This window comes from Camelus dromedarius, chromosome 4 (assembly GCF_036321535.1).
Source record: "Camelus dromedarius isolate mCamDro1 chromosome 4, mCamDro1.pat, whole genome shotgun sequence".
NCBI lineage: Eukaryota > Metazoa > Chordata > Mammalia > Artiodactyla > Camelidae > Camelus > Camelus dromedarius.
In genome coordinates, this window is record NC_087439.1 from 69438414 (window position 1) to 69449545 (window position 11132).

Genomic DNA, 11132 nt, shown 5'->3' on the forward strand with positions numbered 1-11132 from the left:
CCAGCATAGACAGGCAGGAGAGAGCAACTGACTTTTTCTAACCTAACTGTGGCCTAGCTCTGGAATTAAGTGTGGAGAGATTTTACTTCATTTGCTAAAAGCTGCTACAAATTATAGAGCTCAGCTGCAGTGTCGCAGAGGAAAACAGGGAGGGAACCTAATCATGGACGTTTATTGAGTGTGTACTATGTGCCAGACACTGTCCTTCACATCAATTATCTCATCCAGTTCTCACAGCCACTCTGTCAGGTAAATCTCATCCTTATTCCCATTTCCCAGATGAGGAAACTGAGAGTGAGAGAGATTAAGTAAATAGCCTAGGATCCTACAGCCGAAAAGCAATGGAGCCAGGTCACACACAAAGAGTGAAACTCTGAGTTCTACCCTTTTTTTTTAAGTTGGAAAGAGAAGAGTATTTTAGTAAACTTTTCAGATAATGAATATTTTTTTCTGTGATACTACACCAAAACTCAATAGGTGGTAATTCCTTCATAGTTAGTTGCACTCTTAATTACCACACTACCCTCACATGTTGGTCTTCATTTATCTGGCCAGAAATGACAGGTAACATGATTTGGGGACCTCCAATTTTGGTGGAAGAAGGGTACTTAGGTCCTAGATGAAGTTCCAAAATATTTGAATGTGAAAGAGATTTCTTAATAAAATTAGGTGTAGTGTTTCTTCTCAAGGAGTGAAAAGTTACACAAGTTATGGTTGGGTTCTGCTTTAGATCAATTGGACGTGTGTGGTTTTGGTTGTTATGAATTCATTTGCTTTTTCCCAACCAACACACCTCTCTATGAGACGTTTGGTGGAAACTGATCTTAAAGTGGAGCCGGCCCTGCTTCCATGTAGATGATGCTTTGTGTCAAAGACCCGCCTAAGTGATCCCTCCTCTGCCTCCTCTTCTCAAAAATCTCAGTTCAGAATATAATCACTTGTGGTTTTACTCATTCAGAACTACTTTTCATCTACCTGGAAAACAAACTGGGCAGAAATTTCCATTCACCCCACAGGAAGCACTTTTTGTTTGCTTTTATGTTTTTCATTTTTTTTTCATTCCATGACTTAAGAGGGTTTTGATTTGTGTGTGCAGATGCCTGAGGTGAGGGTGGGAATGGAAAGTCTGTTACATAAAAAGTGCAGTGTTTATTCCTTGCCTTGCAGACACTGGAGTTGGTGAGGCTATGCGCTTGCTTTTTTGAGGTTCCACAGGTGAATATCTTGCTTTTGCTTTGCTTGAAACCTACTAAGAGCAACAGTTGCATACACCAAGGCCACTGAGTCCAAACCCCGGGGCTAAAAAAGACCCCAAAAGGATCTATGCTTCACCTGAACTTGGTTTGCCCACCTGAAATAGGAAAAAAGCATTGGAAGAGAAGGGTTCTTCCTGATGAAAATTATTTCTTTCTCTGTCCCCTGTTGTTGAGTGACACTGTCGTCCAGACAGCCAGGAACCTGCATGTCACTGCTCCGCTAATTCACCAATAAGCCTTATTACTCTACTTCCTAGCTGTCTGCCTCGTCATTTTTCTTCTTCTCTTGCCTCCAGCATCTCTCTCCTGATCTTTCGGTCCCCACTCTTGCCCAGCTTCAACCTGTCTCCAGACTACAACCAGGACAAATCAGCTTTGTAAAATATAAATCTGATTCACCTGCCCCCTGCTTAGCAGCCTCTACCAGCATCCTGCCAGCCTTAGATAAGGCCTGAACTCCTTACAAGACCCTTTACAACTGGGTTCCAATTCAGCCCCAGATCTTGCCACATTTGTTTTTCTTCTTCCTGCACCACAAGCTTCAGCCATATTGAATGACATGGCATTCTCCAAAGTCCCCAGGCTAACTCTTCCTCCAACTGCCAGGAGCCCACTTCTTGTCCCCACTTCCCCTCCTCACTCACTCAGCCTCCCCTCTTCTGCAGAAATCCTACCATTCTTCAGGCCTTGGCTTACACACCCATCCATTCATCCAAGAAGACTTTCCTGATCCAGTCACTCACCACCAACCACTTCCATAGCTAGAGTCCATTGGGTGGCTTTTCTGTATCCTCTGAAAGTCCCCCTGTGTCCCTCATTCTAAAATTCATCATATTACCGCAGCTGCCTGTTTGCTTGCTCTGTGAGCAGCACCAGAGAAAGGATTGAAGATGCCTTCTCTGCAGCTGTGTCTTCAATGCCCCACACAATACCCGGGACAGAGTAGATGCTCCATAACTATTTGTTGAATGAATGGGTGTTGAAGAATCCTTGACTTTTGAAGGATTCGTAATTTACCTCATGAATGATAATCTGAGGTCAGAAGATTTCAAGATGTGTTTGTATTTCACATTGAAATTAATTCAATGATATAATAAAATTCATCTCTTATCTGATCACTTGCCTATCCCTAATCGTCAAGCAAAAAGAACATTCCATTTTAACAGTCAAACAATATTTTCTCATTTAAAAGTTATCAATTCATCCATAAGGCCCAGAAAACTAATTGTACATTTCCATTAATGGGGGAAAAAATCACAGTGTAAAGATGTGACTATGAAGTGAGATAACTGACATTTTTTTTTTTAAATACCCCGACTTAGTCACTTTGGCAGCAAGGCCTTCATTCTGATGATGGTGCCATTGCTCAAAACATTATAAAGCCCCTCTCTGGGTCCCCTTCCTTCCAGACTCTCCAGGGTTCTGGCTCCCTCAGTCCCTCTCTTGCTCCTAGACTGCTTTTCTCTAGCACCTTCCCTTCCACTTATAAGCATGCTAGAATCTCTTCAGTCATTAACACATGCAAACACATTTCTTCAGATCTTGCAACCCCTGCCGTCTACTTCTCTCTCTTCTTTCTTAGTAAAGAGAAGTCTACGCTCACTGCTTCCTAGAAGTTCTTCAACCCACCACTATCATTTTGCGCAAACTGCTTTCCCTAAGCCCACTTGTGAGCCCTGCGTTGCTAGCTCCAACCAGCACTCCCCATCTGTCCCTTCTTGGCCTCCCTGAATCATTTGATGCTATACTGACTTTACATTGACGTTGTACTTACTTTATCTTGAAAACAGTGTCACCCAGTCCTGACTGAGTTACCGGAACTAAAAGCCATTCTGCTCCTTTAGGTTACTTTGCTGCCTCTACTCTGATCTATTCTATGTTGAATAAAGTCTAATTCTCAGAAGGAAAGCTTTGTCTTCCTAATATCAAACATTTCATCAAAGCCCCTCTGTGGTCTGAATCAGAGTGACAGGTCAGAATCATCACTCTCCTTTTTAACTTCCATTTCTCCATTTCCTCTCTCTCCTCTTTGCCAGTTCTTCTTTCTCTCTCCTCCTAAATTTTGATGTTGATATTCCCCAGAATTTGAGCTTCAGTCCTCTGCTTTCCTCTTTCTATATACTCTATCTAAGTGATCAAGCAGATAATGCCACTTTTCATTAAATAAATTTAAAAACTAACATATCAGCACCATTTTTCTTACATGACACTTAACCTGATTCTGAAAGCTATCCAAAAAATATTTTGAACTATGATAGCATTGTTGAAGTGAGTATATAACCTTTTGCAAAAAGACTGAAACTCAAAAGACTTGCAAATGCGTATACATACAGGGGCCTGGCAGATAAAAGAAATGAGTGAAATTAACCTAGTATAAGGCAATAGGGAGTGGTAGAAACTGGGGCAAACTGGAGTGCATACAGGAGAAGCAGCAGCAGCCAATCATATTCAGCTGTACATTACAAGGAATACAACTCCAGTGTAGCCATATCTTCTGTTTTTTTTCCAAATAGACATGAAAGTCTAATCCTTGCAGGAAATATCCCAATTTTAAAATTTTGTAACTGATTTTAAAAAATTTAAAATACAGTGTGAGTGAGCACTCTAGGAGGAAACAAAACATATCTGAAGATCCAGTTTGGTTTAACGTGTACTTTGAAGGCTAACACTTACTTGGCACTACATACGTATACATAGAATGTCAGAAAACCTTTGTTCTAGACCTAGACTCATCATTTACTAGCTGTGTGGCCCTGAGCAAGATGCCTAACCTCTCTGAACAAAAGTTTTCTCAGTTATAACCTCAGAAGATTCTAGTGAGGACCAAAAGGTAATGGATACAAAAGTTCTTAAAGGCTGCTATATGATACAAAAAAAAAATCTAGCTATTATAATTTTTAAATTTCATAACTTTTTCATAATTTTTATATTTTTAAAATATATCATTATATTTTGACTCATCTTGAATTTTTATGCACAGAATCTGGATTGGTAACCCTTTTTCCAGAAAAACATGACAATAGCATAACTGACCTCCTCTGGGTAGCTAACTCAGATTAAGAGTTAAGTAACCTCTTCGCAGTAATTGATGTCTTTTTAGGATATAAAATAATAACTACAAGCCTATGAAATTGATTCCATTTCAAAACTGTTGTTTTTATTTTCTTTCCTTCTTTGCAAGCCCCTTAAGGGCAAAGGTAGCATCTTCTCCAGTTTCTACTTAGAACCTAAATGCCCTTCACTGAAAGAGCTCAGAGAAGCTAGAACACAACACTGGAACTTGATAGAAATTGTGGAGTTTAAGTCTTGGGTTGCTCTTTGCGTGAATGGATGACACCTACTGGTATAAATGGAAAATGTGCTTTTTTCCTTTTTAAGAAGAAAAATAAGTGTTCATCTTTTAAGCCAAAATAAAGAAAAGAAAAAGAAAACCACAACCAACAGAATCCAACACTTTCAAAATGTAATTGCCAGGGGTACAAGTCAAAGATTCCATGGAACCATGAGAAAATATTCATGATACAGTAAGTGAAAAAAACAAGTTATATGTATTACATAGATATGAGGTTAACATTTAAATTTTTATACAAAAATTTATAAAGAAAAAATATAGAGAAACTATACATAAAAAGTTGAAAGGCTAGGCACCAGAATATTGATTTTCTTATATTACAAATGATTATTTTTCCTTTGTATTTTTCTGCACTTTTGTAAATTTTTCCTATGACCATGTATCATTCTCACACCAGGAATAAACAAGCATCATGTGTGTGTATATATGTGTGTAATTGTTTTGTCTTTCCTAAAAGTTTTATGAAATTACCTTATGCATGAGGAAACAATACCTTAAGGCACAGAGGATGAAAGGGATTTAAAAGCTTAATAATGAGCTTTAAATTTGGGCCAGACAAGGTCCCTGATTTGTTTTTATTTAAAAAAAAAAAAACAGTTCATTCTCACCTAAATATTTTTCCAAATGAACCTGAGAGTCACTGTCAAATTTTCACAAGTTCTCCCTGTCTAACTTTCACACCCCTCAGATTCCATTGGGACTTTGATTTAATTACAGTATTGAATGTCCAGACCTGTATATTACTACTTCTGATCTTGGAAGCATCCTACAGCCTTGTAACTCAAAGCTTTCATAAACCATTTTACTTGAAAAGAAATGAAAGTTTAACACATATAAAATTAATCTCATATTTTTAGAGACTTTCATCTTTATTTCTTAATCACTATTTCATGTCTTGAGTAGGCCTTTGTAGCTATAGGAAATTAACATGTGACAAGAGTTTTCCCCATTCTTACAAGTTGGACTACTTGATAGGAGGGGCAAGGATCTTGCAAAGGTTAGTGGGGGTCAAAAGAATTAAAGGAGCAGCAATAACTAAAATAGGCAAATGACAGGCTGTTTTGGACTCAGGATCAGTCAAGAAAAATCAGAAATGGCTGAAAAGTTTGATGGAGAAGATAGAGCAGAATGCCTTGATGATTAAAGTTGGTAAAGGAGATGACAAGAGACAGAAAATATATTAATTCACCTTTGTATGGCATGGGACAGTTTAAATGATACCTACACATACATTGTATATTAAAAACCAATGACTTGCCCAGAACCGTTATTATCATTCCCATGTTGTAGGAATGGAAACCCGAGTCTCAGAGAAGTTAAATATTTTGCCCAAATTAGCTAAGCCAGACTCATAGATACTCGTGTCTAGACTGCTGCTCTTTTAAGTGTCTAGAAAGAGAGAGACAGAAGTACTGGGCTTACAGGTTATCTGCAGTCTTGGCTCTATTTCAGTCTCTCAGAGTTTACATTTCCTATGCCTAAAGGATGCGGTTATAAATCATCTTGGACCCAACCTCTTGTCATGTAACCATTGATTGTTCTTCAGATTACAGATGCACGGAAGTGTCCAGACCTATTTGATGTTAGCTTTTCATAAGTTATTTGATATATAAGCAAAGTTTTGGCAGGTGTGGTTGTAAAGCCAAGAAAATTAATCTCACATTTTATTATCAAAACTACCAACTTAAATTCTTGTAATTATATCATGACACTTATACTAGGTTTATTATCAGGCTACTGTGAGCCCAACTTGAACCCCCGGCCCAGAGGATGACCAGTTTCCTCAAATCACATATTGAATCAAAATCCCCAAGGAACAGGGGTGAAGACTCAGAGGAAATTGTCAGAGTGATACTAAAGGTCATCTGAAAGGATGAAAATTGTTTATACTAAACCTGCTATATATTAAAACATATTATTATAAAGTCATAATAATTAGATCATTGTATACTAGCACAAAGATAGACAAATCAATGAAAAAAAGAGTATATAACCGGAACTAAGCATCTATGTGTATAAATACTTAATACATACCATAAAAACAGAAAAAATACTGACTAAAGGGACAAAAACAATTTATAAATAATTAATAAAGGTTGTCTTTATTTAAAAAAAAAAAAACATTAACTCGAGCAAGACTATCTCAGCATGAGGAAAAGAAAACATACACACAATGTTAGAATAAAAGAAGAAAATACAGAACCAAGGAACCAGCCCATGCAAAAGGGCTGAACACAGACTATTCTACAAGCAAGTTCTTCGACGGCTTTCAAAAAGCAGATAATTCCCATGCTCTTTAAACTACTCTGGACCACTAGAGGTAAAAACTGAAAGCCCTTCCATTAAGTTTGCGAAGCTGAGATAATGCTAGTAACAAAATCTAACAAAGTTCACTCAAAAAAGATCCACAGACCATACTTACTTATGAATATAGATACAAATAATCTAAGCTAGATACTAAAAATCTAACCCAGTGGTTTACTAAGGGAATAACCAATCAAATGGGATTTACTCTTTAAGTGCAAAAGATTGCTTAATATTAAGAAATCTAAATCCCATTAACTTAAATGGGAAAAATATATGATTATCTCAATAGATGCTGAAAAAACTTTCAATGAATTCAGCATCCCTTCAGGATCTTCAAAAAGAAAAATCTGCTAATATATCAGAACTAGGAGGGTATTTCTTAACCTGATGGAAAGTTTCTACCTCATATCACAAAACATTACTTCTTAACAATGAAAAACTGAAGGAATCCCCTGAAGTTTGGAGGAAGGCACTATGTCCGTTGTTTTTCAATATTCAAGAAGAATTTTAAAAGAAATAAGTGCTGCACATTTTTTAAAAGAGGAGAAACAATCATGAGATATGTGTTCTGATGTAACTGATTACCAAGAAAATGCAAGAGAATAAACTGAAAAGGTATAGTGATTAATAAGGAGTTTAATAAGGTAGCCAAGAACAAAACAAAGATAAGAAAAACATGTATCTTTCTATATGTCAGGGGAAAAACATGAATGGTTAGAAAACTGTCAGGGGAAAATAACAATAAGTACATACAATCTATACCAAGAAAGCTACGAGACTTACTAAAGGACACAACAGAAGATTTGAATGTGTAGAAAGGCACACAGTCCTTCTCAACGCGAAGACTCAATGTGATAAAAATATAAATTTTCTCTAAAATTAATTTATAAATGTAAATAGCCTTGCAAATATATTTATGACCTGAAAGAGAATAATAGCAAAACAAACAGAGAACGTAATAGGAACTATTCTGCGTATCCTTCCCAGACTGAGGGAAAGAGGCCTTAGAATATGGTTAACGTAACTTAAAGACTTATAAAAAAACAAGAGCAACTTCTAAGTATGCTGTATCTTTCATCGCGCCAGTAGCCTTGTTGCTGTTATACTAAAAAATCTAAAACTTATCACTACATATTCCTCTGGATGGCCCGTGTCTGCATTTTGCATCATTTCATCAAACAAGTGATATACTTTATAACAGATAGGTGGCTTCTATTCTTAAGGAAAAAAGTGCCAGCTGACAGACTGGAAAGCACTTTGTTCTTCTGCTAACCACTGTACTTCTATCCCTTCAGTGCAACACTGGAGCACAGAATTGAACTCATATCATTTGATGATAAACAAGATGTGTAGAACCCAACATAACGTCAACATAAAGCAATATGTTAGCCAGGAATTTCCATTGTAAGTGAAGGAAGCCCAAATTGGCTTAAGAAAAGAAAAAGAATTATGGCTTATAGAAGAATTGTAAGCCATAATGAAACTAAAAGTAAGTGCAAGAGAACTTTAGGTACAGCCAGCTCCAAGAATCTATCTTTATTTGTATCTCCTTTCTGCCATTTTCTGTGTTGGTTTCATTCTGAAACAGGTTATTCCAAAGAACACTAGGCTTACCTCTTCCCAGCTTTGCAAATGTGACAGCTTATAAACGGCACCTAGCACTAGCAGAAGCCCTCCATCTGATGCACTAGGCTGATATGGAGCACGTGCATGCTTTTTAAATAATCCCTTTTGTAAAGGAGATGCAGAGCTCTGATTGGCCAGACCTGGCCACGTGCCTCTCCCTGGAGCCCAGGGATAAGGTCAGCCCCACCCCAACTGCATGAACTGAGGGTTGGGGAAAAGTAGATCCTAAAGCCAAATCAAGGTACTGTTAATTAGAAAAGAGGAAAAGGAATGTTGGTCAAACAAAAACAGCCAAAGTCTGCACAGACTGGAACATGCTTCCTTCATCTTGATGCTAGGGATAAAATTAATGTCCAAGGCACAGTATGAAAACTCACTGTGGTAGGATGTATAATAAAACTTTTAGACTAAATAATTGACAGGGACTAATAGAAAATTTTTCTGAGTCATTTCATCATTCAAAATGGAGAAAATGGAAGCCTGATATTCACACTCATTGTTTGACTGGTCCAAGGCGTTGTGAGACCTCATGCACAAGAAATGAAATACATGAGGTGAGAGGGACCTTTTCCACCCTGCTCTGTGCTTTGGGAGGCCTACCCTACAGACCACATCAACTTCCTTGACCCCTTGTTTTCTATTTGCTTCCTGCTGGGGAGATTGTAGGGCAGGAGGAAAATGAAGTTTGAGTATTTATTCCCTAAACTACCTCCCTTCAAACCATAGCTTCTGTATAGGAGCCCTCTCATAACTACAGCTACTCCTAGCTCTGTCTGGGTTCTGGTAAGACTCCTTTCCCTTGACCTTCAGCTCTAGAGGTGGTAATGGCTTCCTGCTGTTGCTTGCCCTGCGATGTTTCTCCATCTCTTACTGGCTTTCTTTAACCCTGCTTACACCTTTGCAAATAGTCTCTTTATTAAACTTGCCTCAGTTACCCCTGCTTGAGTTTATTGCCTATTTCCTTTGTGTGTATGTTGGGAGAGTTGGGGGGTAAAGCCCTCATTGATCCAAGAACCAGTTTTGTAAAGACATGAATTTAGTAGGTGTCTGGCTACCTACTGTTATTTTGGAAGGGTGAGGCAAGGAAAAGACCCTCATCTCACCTCCCTACCTCACCTACTGATGTACTCTTTGCTGAGGGAATTTTCTTTAAGAGGAGACAAAGCCTTTCATTACATTATTATAGGGGGAGGACATAACGTGCAAATTGCCTTGAGTTAAAATTGCTTCACTAAATAACAGATTGATATCAGATTCTTTCTTGAGAGATAGCATAGTATTGGTGACAGAGGAGGACAGAACAATGAGGCAGGGAGTCAGATAAAGATAAGAAAGGATCCAGGGAAAAAAAGACAATGTGTACCAAAGATAGACTTTTTCAACTTGTAATTTTGAAGGCTAGCTCTAAAGCTAAGCATCTCTTCTCTATCAGCCTGGAATAAATGAGGTTTAGCCACAGTTAAGGGCTGAATTGTGTCTCCCTTACAAATCACATGTTGAATTACCTCTTCCAATACCTCAGAACATGACTGTATTTGGAGATGTGACCTTTAAAGAGGTAATTAACGTAAAATGAGGTCAGGTGAGTGAGCCCTAATCCAGTATGATCAGTGTCCTTATAAGGAGAGATTAGGACAGACAGGCACAGGGGAAAGACCTTGTGAAGACATAGGGGGAAAACAGCCATTTATACAAGCCAAGGAGAGAAACTTGGAACAGATCCTTCTCTTACGGCCCTCAGAAGAAACTAATCCTGCCAACACCTTTGATTTTAAACTTCAAGCTTCCAAGATTATGAGAAGTTTCTGTTGTTTAAGCCACCCAGTCTGTGGCACTTTGTCATGGCAGCCCTAGCAATTAATTCACCCACCCCCAAGGATCCTAAAGTAAAGACTTCTGGGTGAAATAAAAAATCTCATCCACCAGACCAATAAAACCAAACCAATCCATTGTTTTGGCATCATAAAGCTGCAACTTATGTGTATAAACTCTAAAGCGAGGTAGCCATTTTGTTACCCATCCATCCATCAAATCAGATCCATCATTTGGGGTAACAAAATTGCCAGTGCATTTATTTGCCAGCCATTTTAGGGAATTAACCGAAGTTGGACTACTGCCCATCCCACCAAATATTGGGATAAATCTCCATTTAGAAATGCAAGAAGAGAAAACTTGGCAGTTTAGGACTTAATGTGTTATCTCTTCTTACACAATAACACCATACAAGGATGGATGGATAAAGAGGTGTGGAAATCCAACTGATATGAAGAGTGAGAAATAAAATAATAAAATAAGGTAAGATAAGATCTCTGGATTATAAAGGTCAGTTCCCTACCCACCCCCTAAGTGTTGCTTCTCCAACAAAGGGTGTTTATAAAGCCTTTTCTGAGACTGCTGGGTCTCCTTGAGGCCGTACCGTGACCTCACCCAACCCCAGGATTACCTTGCAGGATTTGCTTGCTCTATATTGAGTTTGTTGTTGGCCACTGCCCTGCATGAACACTGAAAAATCTAAACAGCAATGGAGAGCAAAGCAAAGAAAGAGCCCCAGGCAATCACATTTATTGTTTCTCTCTATAGAAATAAATACT